General features: G+C 38.9%; 1 pseudogene; it reads left to right on the top strand.

Annotated features, from left to right (window-relative positions):
• Window positions 1-5,870: 5,870 nt before the first annotated feature.
• LOC136320855 (olfactory receptor 5B12-like) lies at window positions 5,871-6,868 on the top strand (annotated as a pseudogene).
• The last annotated feature ends 6,007 nt before the right edge of the window (window positions 6,869-12,875 follow it).

Here is a 12,875-nt window from a genome sequence, read left to right as displayed (position 1 = left end):
TCTTTCAAGAGACCCGGACAGAGAAATGCATAGAAGGACTTAGAGAGGCAGGCATGAATCCTAAGCTAAGTCTGAAGGAAAAGTCCCTGCACAAATATAAACGGTAGTTAACTTCAGAGCAGGGGTTACTTGGAGACAGGAGATCTTGGAGTGTGTTAATCATAACAGGAGACTGGCCTGGGGTTACTCGAATGCAAGTGCGCAGGATTCTTGGAGGAATGCCTCCAAGAACCAGATGTCCTTTATGATTGATAAGCTCTGAGACACTGACTCTTCTCATGTCCTTGATCATGAAGGAAACAGTAGACATGCAGGATTGGGGATGAAACGGGTGGGAAAAAAGGCTTTTGTAGCTTTCTAATTTTATCTGCTGAGCTGTGGCTTTCGGAACACAATAAATATGCAGTGGCACAGTTTCTCGGGGCTGATTCCGCCTAAGAGTTTCAGCCTCTGCTATACCACTTTCATCTGATGTGTCTGATTCCTTTTGCGTAGAAATCGTAACAAAGTCAATAACGAGATCTTACTTCTCCAAATTTGAATATGAAACAAACGATGCAAGGACAAACTGGAAGACTCGGAGCTCATTTGCCCAGTGGTGGGATTCTGGCTGGGCCATTCTGCTGGTTCCTTCGCTGCTGACTTCTGCTCCTTCACCCTCTGCACTGCCCTCGGTTCCTTCCTTGGGCCCAGTTTCCCTTTGATTCTGTGAACTTCTTTTTTTTAAGTTAATTAGTTAATTTTTTATTGAATTTGTTGGGGTGACATTGGTTAATAAAACCATATGGGTATTAACTGTACAACTCAATAAAACACCATCTGCATGCTGCATTGTATGCTCACCACCCAAAGTCAAGTCTCCTTCCATCTCTCTTTACCCCTCCCTTTGCCCACCTTCCCTGCCCCCTCTCTTTTCTCTGGCTATCACCATACTGTTGTCTGTGTCTATGTGTATTTATAAATATATATTTATATATATATAAATAATTCCTTCACCTTTTTTCACCCAGTCCCCCAATCTTCCTCCCCTCTGACAGCTGTCAGTCTGTTCTATGTATCTATGTTTCTGTTTTTATTTTGTTTGTTAAATTATTTTGTTGAACAGATTCCACAAATAAGTGAGATCATATGGTATTTATCTTCCTTTGACTGGCTTTTTCCATTTAGTGTAATAATCTCCGATCCATCCATGCTGTCATGAAAAGTAAAATTTTCTTCTTTTTTTTTTTTTACAGCCAAGCAGTGTTCCACTGTGTAAACGTACCACAGCTTTCTTATTCATTCATCTACTGATGGGCACTTGGGCTGTTTCCAGATCTTGGGTATTGTACACAACACTGCAATGAACATAAGGGTGCATATTATCTAGCATGTGAGAGGTACACCTCCAAGGACTATATAGTGAACAGGAGACAAATCTCTGTCCTCCAAAAATTTGAAAAATAGAGTAGACATATAAAATGCTGAAACAATAGGATTAAAAGTAATCCTCAATAATACAAGAGACATCTGTAAGCATTTCAACTAGCACATTGGTAGGGAAATAAATAAATAATGCAGATAAAGCATTGCCATAAAATTTATCTTAACTAGCAGAAAGTGAAGTCATTACTAAGTCATCCATTTTATTATCATTTTCCTTGCTAAAAATACTGCTATAGATCTGGAATTATTGGTAGCTAGGTATGAGAGATCTTAGGGCTGTTTTTGTTACACTGTTGCTCATTACAGACAAGGAAGTTGAGGCCTGGGGAGGGGAAGTGGCCTCTGAGAGTCTCTTGTCCAGGATGTGGCTGAGCCAGGTCTTGTGCCTATTCCACCACTGCAGACCACCGCACACCCACAGCTGCCCTGGCTGGTGGCCACAGTCCGTTTCGTGCTTGCTTCTCCTTAAATGTTTCTGACTGAGCTACCCTTTGTTTTTATAAACACATTACTTGTTCTCTCTTCAGATGATGATCACTTTATACCTGAGTGACATGTTCGTCTGGCTACAGCTGGAGAGCCATTAATATGTTGCCTTTCAGGTTAATTGAACAACCTCTTTTCTGTAGATTTCTTTTTCTTTAATTTCCTTCCTTCCTTCCTTCCTTCCTTCCTTCCTTCCTTCCTTCCTTCCTTCCTTCCTTCCTTCCTTCCTTCCTTCCTTCCTTCCTTCCTTCTTTCTTTCTTTCTTTCTTTCTTTCTTTCTTTCTTTCTTTCTTTCTTTCTTTATTTCTTACTGAGAAGAAGGCAGATAGTGAGACAGACTCCCGCATGCGCCCAGACCAGGATCCACCCGGCAACCTACATCTGGAGCTGATGCTTGGACCAACTGAGCTATCGTCAATGCCCGGGGCTGATGCTCAAACCAGTCGAGCCACTGGCTGTAGGAGGGGAAGGAGGGATAAGGGGGAGAAGCAGATGGTTGCTTCCCCTGTGTGCCCTGACCAGGAATTGAACACAGGACATCCATATGCCGGGCTGATACTCTATCCACTGAGTCAACTGGCCAGGGCTCTTTAGGTTTCTTATTAGCTAGTCTTAAACTCCTTTCTTCAATTCTGACCATCTCTTGTGTCAATAATAATGTCTCCCACAGTGGATGCCATGAGCTGCCTGGTCCTTATGGCTGAACTCCTCCAGGCTTGTTTTCTGAAAACACAGAAATAACAGCCCTGAGGTTACTGCACACAATATTCACATTTCCTAGTGATGTGAAGAACCTTAGAGATCAATCATCCCTTCCTCTCCACAAATATTTCCTGAGGGTTTCTTCTGTGCTTGGAGCACTGCTGGGCATTGTCACCTTAGTTATTTCTCATAATTACTCTGTTAACATTTAATTTATTATCTTAGTTTTATAGTTAATAAAGCTAAGGGTCAGAGATGGGAAGTGACTTTACTAATGGTCAAAGAGCTGGAGAAGTGTCACCATATTCACGAAATGGTAAATGGTTTGAGGACGGGCACTCTGCCATCTTCACCTTTGTATCCCTAGCACCTGGCTTAGTTCCTGGAACACAGAAGGTGCTCAATGATTCTTTCTTAGCGGGTAAATCATTGAACATTCAAGAAAAGGGGGGAATTACAATTTTATTGAGTACTTTTATCATGACAGATACGTTTTCTGTATCTTCATGTACATTATTTCCTTAAAATTCACGACAAATCTGTGAGGGATGAATTAAATTTCCCATTTTACAGATAGTGAAACTGAGGCTCAGAGATACACAGGTGCTAAGAACCAGGATTCTATTCCACTCTGTTTTCTGGCTCTGCAAGCCTTCTACTGTATCTTGATCTCCCGCACCTCCTATTTCTCAGATGAGGAAACTGAGGCCTTACATAACTCTTTCCAAGTCATATTGCCAGAGACTGGCGGCACGGAGGCAGGACCCATTTCCCCTCTCCCACTTCGCAGCACCAGATAGTTTTAGTGCTCAGCCTTTCCAGGGCTCTGGCTGAACTTTCCAGACATGCTGGTGGAAGCAGCACTCTCACTCTGATCAAAAACTCCTCACCAAACATAAAACTAAAAATATAGGCCACTTGCCCATGTGATTGCATTTCATAACTCAGAACTAAAAATAGCTCTCAGCTTGCTTAGCCTGTTTATAATACATTAAAAGCTCATATTCAAAGTCCCTCATCTCTTGGATTAATGTCAAGATTATAGCTCTTCAGGTTTCTTTCTCTCTCGATCTCACCCAGCAGGGAGTGGATTATACTTGTCCACATATTTTCTACATAAATGATTGAAGGCTTATTTTCTAAGATGAATTTCATGGCCTTATTCTCTTTACTATCCTTGCAGAATTCATCTTGGAAGGCAGAAGGCAGATGTGGTTAAGGGCGTGGGCTCTAGAGCCAGATGAGGGTTTAAAGGCTGTGCAGTTTTGGGCAAGGCATGACAACTATGTCGTGGTTTCCTCATCAGTAAAAGGGAGACAACATGTAATTATTTCCCGTGATTGTTATGAGGATTAAACAAAATAACTTACAGTGAGTGTTTAGCTCATTTTCCAACATAGAGAGAGTGCACACATAAGATAACTAAAAACAAAAGTCAGCGTAAAAGAATCGCAACCACCTGCTTTGACCAACTTGCCCCAGTTTGCCTCGGACTTTCTGGATATAAAACTAAAAGTTCCAAGTAGTACCAGGAAATCCCTCAGTCCTGGCCAAATGGGAATGGTTGGTTAAGCTAGTCCCCAGCAATTAAACAAACAAAAGGTTCTGAGTTACTCATTTACTCACGAAGTATTTGCTAATAATAATACATTCCAGACATTTTAATGGCCTTTGGAAGGTAAATATGACAAGAGTTCTCACAGAATGTTTCAGCTAAGAGAGAGAATCGGGAAAATGGGGAAATTATAAATTATCCCCGGAAAGTTGGCATGAAACATGTGACTCTGAAATGCATTGCTCCTGGGGTGGGACATTGAGTAGGATTTTCATGGTACATACTTCTGTCTAACAGGGTATTTTTCCCCAAACACTAACACTGTGGGAAATTAATAGGTTTGCATAGAAAAAGGCATTTCCTTGAGCAATTTACAGTTAAACAGCTTTCTTTACTGCAATATTTCTCAGCATCTTTAATCAGCTAATGGGCATTTGACTCTAGGATGCCTTAAATATTGTTTCCAAACTTTAAACATTTTTTCATAACACAGATTTATTTTTAAGACTTATAAAATGATGCCAGTGTCCCACACAGCTTCATCAGAAAGAAAAAATAGATGGCATCTGGCATTAAGCACAAAACTCAGAACAGGGAGAAAAACACCAAATCCCAGATCCTCATAAATAGAGCAGCCATGTGTCAGTCATAATAGCCCCAAGCTGTGGTTCTCAATTTTTTTTTTTTTTTGGTTCATGAGCTCTTTTTCAAAATTTGATCAGCACATAAGCACATAAATGCACAGAGAATAAAGACACCAATCCAGAGGCTTGCACTTTGCAGAGCATACTGAGCGATGGCATGTCTTCTTAGATATTAAAAAAATCTGTTCTCTAAGAGAATTTTGAGCCTTCGTATCAACAGGGATGAGGGGGCTACACAGACTGAAATAAATTCTGACACAGGGAAGAAATCCTTGACTATAGACTGACACAAAATGTGAATGCACAAAAGCAGTACTTATACAAAATACTAGTAATCACTCTAATATATTGAGTGCTTGCTATTCTATGATGACTTTATTGAATCAGGAGGTAGTCTTTCAGGTCCATAGTTTAGGTTGTGGCTTCTGACATCAGACTTCCCAGTTTTAAATATTTCAACATAGGTGCAATTGCTAAAATCTCTTTTACTCATAGAATTCTTATCTAGAAAGTGGCAATCATTTGTATTTGGTAAATTCCACATTCTGTATACTATATTATACTATACTGAGAGCATTTTAGGCTAAGGACATGTTTTATTTAACTGTCTTTCCTGATTATATACCACTGCTCTTGACACAGTAGAAAAGAAAAAAAAAAAAGCCAGTTGAAATAAAATGAATTTAATTTCACATTAATTATATTAAGCTATATTAGTTTAATATAAAGAGTAATTTGTGATTGTTCCATAAACTTTGAATTAGGAGTCTGTTCTCCTTCCACAAGCAATTTATCAGGTAATATTGCAGATGTCCTTTCTTGTCTTCTCTTTATCTTAATTCACTCTTCCATGAGGTTGAGAGATTAGGCTACATTGTCTCTAAATCTTTTTATCTGGATATTCTATGGTCTGTCAATAATTTACAATTGCATTTTATTGTCCTAGCCATGCTTTAGATCTACAGACTCCTGGAAACATGCTACTGCAATAGTGAAATGAGACACAGAGTGGACATGTTGACTGATTTCAGCAGACTCTTCTCTGCCTTTATCATTCTGATTCTGTTTTCTCATTGCTACAGGACAGCCAGTCACGTAACTCCCAGTTGACCCTCATGGAAAACAGTACCAAGGTGATTGAGTTTATTCTGGTGGGGCTAACAGATAACCGAAAACTGCAGATCCCACTCTTTATCATCTTCTCCCTCATCTACCTCGTCACTCTGCTTGGGAACCTGGGGATGATCGGCCTGATTCTGATGGACTCTCAGCTCCACACTCGTATGTACTTCTTCCTCAGTAACCTCCTCCTGGTGGACGTTGGTTATTCCTCAGCTGTGACTCCCAAAGTGATGACAGGATTCCTCACAGGAGAGAAAACCATTCCCTACAATGCTTGCATCACCCAGTTCTTCTTTATAGTTTTTATCATTGTAGAAAATTTTCTCTTGGCTTCTATGGCCTATGACTGCTATGCAGGAGTATGCAATCCCCTGCATTACGCCACCACCATGATGACAAGTGTGTGAGCACATCTGGTCATAGGCTCCTATATCTATGGTTTCCTGAATGCCTCCATCCACACTGGGGACATATTCAGGCTTTCCTTCTGCAGGTCCAATGTGGTTGATCACTTTTTCTGTGATGCTCCTCTTCTTTTGGCTCTCTCATGTTCAGACAATTATATCTCTGAGATGCTTATTTTCTGGGTGGTGAGCTTCAATAACCTCTTTTCTGTCCTGGTCATCTTTATCTCCTACCTGTTTATATTTATCAATATCCTGAGGATGCATTCATCTGAGGGATGTGCAAAGGCCTTTTCCACCTGTGCCTCACACCTCAATGCTACCTCCATCTTTTAAGGGACAGGTATCTTCATGTACTTACAGCCCAGCTTCAGTCATTGATGGGCACAGATAAAATTGCATCTGTGTTTTACACTATGGTCATCCCCATGCTGAACCCCCTGGTTTACAGCCTATGAAACTAAGAGGTCAAACATGCTTTTGAAAAGGTTGTAGGAAAGGCAAACTCTTCTATAGAATTCATATTTTAATTATATAGAATCAATAGTAAGACAGTTTCATACAGATCAGGTCTACCTAGGGAAAATATTTACCTTTCTAACAATAAAATTTCTAATTCCTTATTGTAATTTCTCTAGCTATTAATTAAGTCTACAGAGCAAAGGTCTTAAAAATATGACACCAGAAAGATTCCAAATGGCAGCTGAGTAGGCAGACACACAGACTGCTCCCCCCCATGACCAAACTGAATTACAAACTAATTTAAGAACAATCATTGTGAAAAACCAACTTTGGACTAAAAGAACAGGACTTTAAAACCAAGGAGCACAGAAGAATCCACACTGATCCTGGTAGGGAGTGCAGGGGCATGGTGGGATTCCCCTACTCCTGAGGGGAGGCTGAGGCTGAGGGTCAAGAAGGGCTTCTTTACAAGGAGAGACACTGAGAGGAAGGGGTCCTAAGTCTTAGGACAGGAGCCACAGACTAGAAACCCAGGGACTGGAGGAGACAGCTGGACAGCATTGAGTGGAGAAAAGAGTGAGAGTTCTGCCTGTGGGAAGCAGCTGGCAAAAGAAAGTACAAACATAAAGGGCCACCACAAAAAATATCGCTCACAGCCACTTGCCTGGGGCTCCTGGGGTGAAGAGGGCTGAGATGACTGGTATCAGAGGGACAACCTGAGCTGAGTCATTCTCCAGTGCCAAGGTGGCCATAGCTGGGGAAGGGGTCACTTCCTCTGCCCAGCACAAGCCTAGGGCGGAACCAGTTGATCCACCTCCAAAAAGCTCTCCAGCTCCAATCAGCACAAAAGGCTGTTCAGAAAAGAGGAAGTAAGGGGGTGGGGCAGTGACTCAGGTTTCCAGGGAGACCTGAGCTATACCTCCCCCTTCATACTGAGAATGACCCCACCCCCAGAGAAAGCACTGAACAAAACACACCTTCAGATTCTAAGAGGTCACACCCACGGCATTCTTGGTTTCAACTATGGCCAAAAACAAAACAAACAAACAAACAAAAAAAGATACACCCACTACCCCCCCAAAGAAGCCTCCAGCTGGGATCAGCAAATATAGAAGCTTCCTGTTGAGATCAATAAACAAACTGCAGGAAAATTAAGACTTTAAAGTGGCTCTACTAGTTAAGGAGAATTGAAATCCAAGCAACCAGCAGAGGGAGAAGAATAAAGGCCTGGAGGAGAAGCTACATTCCATAAACCAACTTCATACCCAAAACTCTAACAAACTGCAAACTGCACACAGAAAGAATGGGAAGACAGAGGAACTGAAATCATATGAATCAACAAGATATGTCCCCAGAAAAAGAACTGAATGAGATGGAAGTAATCAAATTTCTGATGCAGAGTTTAAAATAATGATTGTTAGGATGCTTAAAGATCTCAAAGCTACAATGGATGAACTTAATGAGCACCTAAATAAAGAAACTGCAAGCATCAAAAAGGACACTAAAATCATAAAAAATAATCAATCAGAAATGGCAATTACAGTATCAGAAGTGAAGACTACACTAGAAGAAATAAACAGCAGGCTAGATGAAGCAGAGGATCAAATTAGTGAATTAGAGGACATGATAAATAAAAAGACAGAAACAGAGCAACAAAAAGAAAAGAGGCTCAAAAAGTCTGAGGAAACTATAATAGAACTCTGTGACAATCTGAAGAGAAATAATATCTGCATCATAGGGGTTCCTGAAGGAGAAGAGAAAGAATAAGGGATAGAGAACTTGTTTGAAGAAATCATAGCTAAAAAACTTTCCTAAATTTATGAAGGAAAAAGTCACACAAGTTTAAGAAGCACAGAGAGTCCCAATAAAAAGAAACCCAATGAGGCCTACATCAAGACACATCATAATTAAAAAACCAAAGTTAAGAGATAAAGAAAAAAATACTAAAAGCAGCAAGAGAAAGGAAGTCAATTACCTATAGAGGAGCCCCCATAAGGATGACATTTGACTTTTCAACAGAAACACTTGACCAGAAGGGAATGGCAAGAAATATTTAAAGTAATGCAAAACAAGAGCCTACAACCAAGACTTTTTTATACAGTAAGATTATTGTTTAAAATTGAAGGAGAAATATAAAGCTTCCCAGACCAAAACAAAAACAAACAAACAAGCACTGCAGGAAATGTTAAGGGGCTTGCTGTAGACATAGCAAAAAAATAAATAAATAAAAAGATATCGAGAAAAAGATGATTATAGATCTAAAGAATAAAATGGCAATAAAGAACTACATATCAATAATAACCTTAAATGTAAATGGATTAAATGCTCCAATCAAAAGACATAGTGTAGCAGCATGGGTAAGAAAACAGGACCCCTACATATGCTAGCCACAGGAGACCTACCTAAGAACAAAAGATACACATAGACTGAGAGTAAAAAGGTGGGAAAAAATATTTCACATAAATGGAAAGGAAAGAAAAGCTAAGGTAGCAATATTAATATCTGATAAAATAAACTTTCAAATGAAGGTAATAGTAAGAGATAAAGAGGGTCACTACATAATGATAAAAGAAGCATTACAACAGGAAGATATAACTATTATAAATATATATGTGCCTAATAAAGGAGCACCTAAATATATATAAAAAAATTTGGATGGACAAAAAGGGCAAGATCAACAGCAATACTATAATAGTAGGGGATTTTAATATCCCACTAACATCAATGGATAGAACCTCCAGACAGAAAATTAACTAAGAAACAGTAGCCTTAAATGACACACTAGATAAACTGGATTTAATAGATATCATTAGAACCTTTCACCCCAAAGCAGCAGAATATACATTCTTTTCAAGTGCTCATGGTACATTCTTTAGGATAGGCCACATGTTAGGGCACAAAACAAGTCTTAACAAATTTAAGAAGACTGAAATCATATCAAGCACCTTATCTGACCACAGTGGCATGAAACTAGAAATCAAATACAATAGAAAAACTGAAAAACATTTAAGCACTTGGAGACTAAATAGCATGCTATTAAATAATGAATGGGTTAATAATGAGATCAAGGAAGAAATAAAAAAATTCCTTGAAATAAATGAAAATGAACACACAATGACTTAAAATTTATGGGACACAGTAAAAGCAGTACTGAGAAGGAAGTTCATAACATTACAGGCATACCTTATGAAGCAAGAAAAAGCTTAAACCCGCATCTAAAAGAACTAGAAAAAGAACAGCAAGTAAAGCCTAGATGAAGTAGAAGGAAGGAAATAATAAAGATCAAAGCAGAAACAAATGATATAGAGGCAAAAAAAAAAATACAGAAGATCAATGAAACCAAGAGCTGGTTCTTTGAAAGAGAAAACAAAATCGATGAACCTTTAACCAGACTCACCAAGAAAAAAGAGAGGGCTCAAATAAATAAAATTAGAAATAAGAGAGGAGAAGTAAAAACTGACACAACAGAAATTCAAAATATTGTGAGAAAATACTATGAAGAACTATATGACCAAAAATGGGACAACCTCGATGAAATGGATAAACTGCTTGAAAAATATAATCATTTAAAAATTAATCTGGAAGAATCAGAAAGCCTAAACAGACCAATTACACCAAAAGAGATTGAAACAGTTATCAAAAAACTCCCAACAAACAAAAGTCCTGGACCTGATGGCTGCATAGGTGAATTTTGCCAAATAGTCAAAGAAGAACTAACTCCTATCCTTCTCAAGCTATTTCAAAAAATTGAAGAGGAGAGAAATCTTCCAAACTCCTTTTATGAAGTGAACATAATCCTTATTCCAAAACCAGGCAAAGATACTATAAAGAAAGAAAACTATAGGCCAATATACCTGATGAACTTAGATGCTAACATTCTCAACAAAATATTAGCAAACTGGATCCAGGAATACATGGAAAAAATCATACATCATGATCAAGTGGGATTTATTCTGGGGAGGCAAGGCTGCTACAATATTCTCAAATCAATCAATGTGATTCATCACATAAACAAGAGGAAGGAGAAAAAGCACATGATAATATCAATAGATGCAGAAGAAGCATTTGATGAAATCCAGCACCCATTTATGATTAAAACTCTCAGCAAAGTGGGAATACAGGGAACATACCTTAACATGATAAAGGCCACCTATTACAAACCCACAGCTAACATCATACTCAATGGGCAAAAATTAAAAGCAATCCCCTTAAGAACAGGAACAAGGCAGGGGTGCCCCCTTTCAACACTTTTATTCAACATAGTTCTGGAAGGCCTAGCCACAGAAATCAGACAAGAAGAAGAAATAAAAGGCATCCATATTGGAAAAGAAGTAAACCTATCATTATTTTCAGATGATATGATACTGTACATAGAAAACCCTAAAGTCTCAGTCAAAAAACTAATAGACCTGAAACATGAATTCAGCAAGGTGGCAGGTTATAAAATCAATATTCAGAAATCAGTGGCATTTATATACACCAACAATGAACTGTCAGAAAGAGAAATTAAGAAAACAATCCCCTTCACTATTGTAACCAAAAAATAAAGTACTAGCAGTAAATTTAACCAAGGAGCTTAAAGACCTGTTCTTGGAAACTATAAAATATTGATAAAAGAAATCAAGGAAGCTACAAATAAGTGGAAGCACATACTGTGTTCATAGATAGGAAGAATAAATATCATTAAAATGTCTATACTACCCAAAGCAATATATAAATTCAATGCGATTCCTATTAGATTACCAATGTCATACTTCAAAGATATAGAACAAATATTCCAAAAATTTATATGGAACCAAAATAGGACACAAATAGCCTCAGCAATCTTGAAAAAGACATTAGTGAAAGTACATTAAACAGAACACAGAGAGATAGAAGGCAGGATAGTGAATTATGGAGGGAGGGGAGAGCGGTGGGGGGAGGGCGTAAGGGGCATGTCTAGGAGAATGAGGGGGGAGGGTGGGAGATACATTTGGGAGTACACTTGTAACTATGTAAACACAACAAATTAAAATAAAAAAATATGACACCTAAGAATAATAGATTAAGAAGAATCATCCATGAACACATAACTTTTTTTTTTTTTTAAATAATTTTATTTTTTTAATGGGGTGACATCAATAAATCAGGATACATATATTCAAAGATAACAAGACCAGGGTATCTTGTCGTTCAATTATGATGCATACCCGTCACCCAAAGTCAGATTGTCCTCTGTCACCTTCTATCTTGTTTTCTTTGTGCCCCTCCCCCTCCCCCTTTCCCTCTCCCATTCCCCCCTCCCCCCCCCCCCCGTAACCACCACACTCTTATCAATGTCTCTTAGTTTCACTTTTATGTCCCACCTACGTATGGAATAATGCAGTTCCTGGTTTTTTCTGATTTACTTATTTCACTTCGTATCATGTTATCTAGATCCCACCATTTTGCTGTAAATGTTCCGATGTCATCATTTCTTATGGCTGAGTAGTATTCCATAGTGTATATGTGCCACATCTTCTTTATCCAGTCATCTATTGATGGGCTTTTTGGTTGTTTCCATGTCCTGGCCACTGTGAACAATGCTGCAATAAACATGGGGCTGCAGAACACATAACTTTTATTTCTTAATTCTTTATAATAAATGTTCACTCATGCTCCCACATGAACATGTATCTTCACATGTACACATATAAGTATATGCACACACAAGCATCATTCATGCGAAACTCTTGAAACCCACATACCTACAGAAGGAGAAGTTAGCTAAGATGTATTTGAGATAGGTTTATTGTTATAATATATATATATATATATATATATATTCCTTTATTTCCAACTGAGAGGAGGGAGATGGAGAGACAGAGTCCCCCGTGCACTCCAACCGAGATCCATCTGGTGACCCCTGTCTGGGGCCATGCTTGCAACCGAGCTATGCTTCTTAAGGTATTCCTGAAGCAGAGGCTCCACAGAGCCATCCTCAGCACCCAGGGCCCATGGTCTCTATCCAATGGAGCCATGACTGTGAGAGGCAAGGAGAGAGAGAAAGAAGGGGTAAAGGGGAGTGGAGAAGCAGATGGTCTCTTCTTCTGTGTC

This window comes from Saccopteryx bilineata, chromosome 1 (assembly GCF_036850765.1).
Source record: "Saccopteryx bilineata isolate mSacBil1 chromosome 1, mSacBil1_pri_phased_curated, whole genome shotgun sequence".
In the NCBI taxonomy this organism is placed as follows: domain Eukaryota; kingdom Metazoa; phylum Chordata; class Mammalia; order Chiroptera; family Emballonuridae; genus Saccopteryx; species Saccopteryx bilineata.
Note: the sequence above shows the minus strand (reverse complement) of the source record. Positions and strands in the feature narration are given on the sequence as shown.